We start from the raw sequence: 3,551 nt of genomic DNA on the forward strand, positions 1-3,551 counted from the left end.
AAATTTTATTTTTTTATAAAAAATATTATATAAAAAAATAACCAAATTAGTTATTATATATTTATGTATAAATACGTGTTGTTTAATTATTTTTTAATGTATATTTTATATTCTAACATATATTTTGTAAAATAATTAATTAGAAAAGTATATGGAATCAATTCTAAATCAACCAAAAATGGAACAACTTAATTAATTATAAATATAGTAATTAGTTTTATTTATTTATGATTTAAAATATTGGTTATTAAATGTTTCACCACATTCAAATTAGGAGGAGATACGTTCAATATCATTGCAACATAAATCACGGAAACTAATTCAATTAGCTTCCGTCTCTTCATCCTTCTTCCCTCTCCAAATGCTTAAAACATGATAAATCAGAAAATAAATTCAAAACCATCCAATTTACAAAGAAAAAAACATCCTAATACCTAGCATAAGTACCATCTACGTAGAGATTTTGGATTCACCCATAAGTATTTGGCTGGAACTATCTTGGTTTCCTAGCATTATTGTAATTAATTTAGTAGTTGACTTTTTATGTATACATTATATATGATCATATTTCTATTTTCTTAAAATTTAATTTGTTTTTATCAGTTCAAACTGATCCGTGCATATTCCTGAGAAGTACAAGTTCTTGATTTGGCTCAGTTTTCATAATGCTATTCCTACGGCAGAGTTTCGTTTGGGTCGTGGTTTAACTTTATCTAGCACCTGTCATCGGTGTCAGAATGGTTCTGAATCAATTCTTCATTGTCTTCGGGAGTGCCCTAGTGCCAAGGAGGTCTGGAACCTTTTAGGCCTGTATTCAGATAACTCGAATTTACATGATTGGCTCTACAGAGGTGCAAAGAGTGAAAATGTTTTTCTTTTCTTTTCGACCATCTGGTGGATTTGGAGAAGCAGGAATCATGACTTATTTAATATAGATGATTCGTGGAGTGCTAGTAAAGTGGTGAGTTTGATTCGTAGTTCAGCAAGGGAGTTTCACACTATTTTTGTTATGCATCAATCTCTGTCTCCTCCTTCACTTTGTTTGCATTGGGTTCCACCTCCAGTTTATTCTGTTAAATTGAATTGAGATGCTAGTTGGTTTGCTCCTTCTAGCTATGCTGGTTTTGGTTGTATCATTCGCAATCCTGATGGATGTTGGTTGAAAGGTTGCACTGGGAAAGTCACTACAACAATATAGATTATTTTTGAGGGTTATAATGTGTAAAAAAAAATTAAAATTTGTTAAAAAAATAAATTTTGACACTATTTTAACTATGAAAATATGTTAATAAAAGTTTTGTCAAAAATAGTATTTTTAACATATAAGTGATTGTGGAAAAAAATTAAATCTTATTTTGATAAATATTGACTGTCAAAAATAATTTGTTAGAAAATTTTGAGAACATATTTTCTGTGATACTTATTAATTGTCAAAAATTTTGAGAACATTTTTGAGAACATATATTCTCAACAAAAAATTTTAACAAAGAATGAGATGAGATCTTGAAACTAAAGAATAACTTGAGATTTTGAAGATAAAGAATGAGTAGTATAATCCTAAACTGAGAGCAGTGTGATGTCAAAATTAACAGAGCCAAAAAAGAAGAAAAATAGTGGAGTAAATTGAAAACAAACGAGTGTCAAAATTGATGAGTAATTTTCTACGGTCAAATTATTCATCAAGAAAACATAGAAAATTTGACATTTATGATATTTGTCAAAAATATATATTAATTTTGACATTTAATTATGGTGTTAAAAAATAAAGTATTAAAATAACTCTATTTTCTTGTAGTGAGTCGAAGTATGCAGTGTTCTTTTTGCTGAATTGTATGCAATTTGGAGAGGTTTACTTCTTGCTTGGGAGAGTGAATTTCGTGAGGTTATTTGTGAAACAGACTGTTTAAAAGCTTTTTTCTTGGTAAACCAAAGAATGCTTGGTAAGGATATTCCGGAATGGGATTTGGCAAAGCATATATAGGAGGTTATGAATTGGAATTGGAGAGTCTCAATTCTTTTAATTCAGAGGACTGCAAATAGTGTTGCAGATTGTATGGCTAAAGCAGCTGCTTCTGTCGCGGATATTTACTCGAATTGGAGCCAACCATGGAGTGAGCTTCAACATCTAATAGATTTAGATATGACCCTAGCCAATTAATTTGGTTTTGTCTCTTTTTTTTCTTTCTTTTCTATTTAGTCAAAAAAAAAAACTGATCCGTGCAAATAGGTTAATTGCACATTTATTTGCTATAGAATAATACAATGTGGATTACTTAATTTATTTTATAAACACATAATCAAGTCTTTTATTGTTCAAAAAAATATTAAAATGGAAAAAAAAAAAGAGAAAAATACCAAGTGAAATACGACAAACTCTTCTAAAAAAAATTACAACTGCGGATATATAACTTCTCATATATTCAAATTTAATTTGAAAATATGTTACCATCTCCCATTATTTTCAAATTTTTATGGACATAGATCTACCTAAACTCTAATTTAACAGCATCTATATCATATTCATACCTAGGATAGAAAATATAAAATCCAAATATGTCTATATCAAATATATAAAGATTTTGGAGATTAGATATTTTGAGTATTAGAAAAATAACTCATACAGCACAAGATTGATGTGAGAGGTCGTAAACATCACAAGTCAGTGCATACTTCCAGTAGTTTCCTTTGAAAGACTTCGCTAATATTATATAATCTACGAATTAAAAAAATGAAATTATAGTGGAGCAAGAATAATACTACAAATTAAAGAAGGAAAAAGCCAAAAACACACAACTTAAACAAACACGAAGAAATTGTCGCACGGAGATCACTCACTTTCGTATCATTTTCTTTGATAAAAGCTCTATTATTATTTTATTTAGTGTTAAATATAATTTCCCCACTTGCGTTTTTCATGTTTAAAGGCAAACGCAGAAGGAATGCGTTTATAAATTAGACACTGTCAACAGATACCGGACCTTAAGCTGTAGTTCTGGTTTAATTTATTATTATTATTTTGATTTAATTATTATGTTGGTGTTTATATTTTTCTTGAATATGTCTTTTTATTCTGAAATCTCTTTTTACAAAATAAATATTCTTAATATTTGACTAACTATTATATTTTATCTAATAGAGTATTCTATTAATTTTAACGTTTTTGTTACAGTAAAAATTTAATTACAAAATTTGATATGATATAAATATTTAATTAAAAAAATATAAAAATTTAATTAAAAATTTGATAAAATTATAAAAATTAGAAAAATAAATAAACTTATTATTTTTTTATCAAATATTTGTAATTTTCAGTGATGATAAAAAAGTACAGATCTCAGATTCCACAACAAAATAACAAAAATAATTAGCAATAAATAATATTCTAAGATGAAAGAAAGGAAACTAAGAACATAACATAACCCAAACGGCTATAAAACAACCAAAAAATTCCTTAGTAAAAAGGGATTCGGCTCTTTTTCATTGTGATGGCAGGAATGAAGAGGGACAAATTCTTTTTTCTTTTTTTTTGTTAATAAATTAAAAGAACTCAA

Source organism: Arachis ipaensis, chromosome B05 (genome assembly GCF_000816755.2).
Source record: "Arachis ipaensis cultivar K30076 chromosome B05, Araip1.1, whole genome shotgun sequence".
Taxonomy (NCBI): Eukaryota; Viridiplantae; Streptophyta; class Magnoliopsida; order Fabales; family Fabaceae; genus Arachis; species Arachis ipaensis.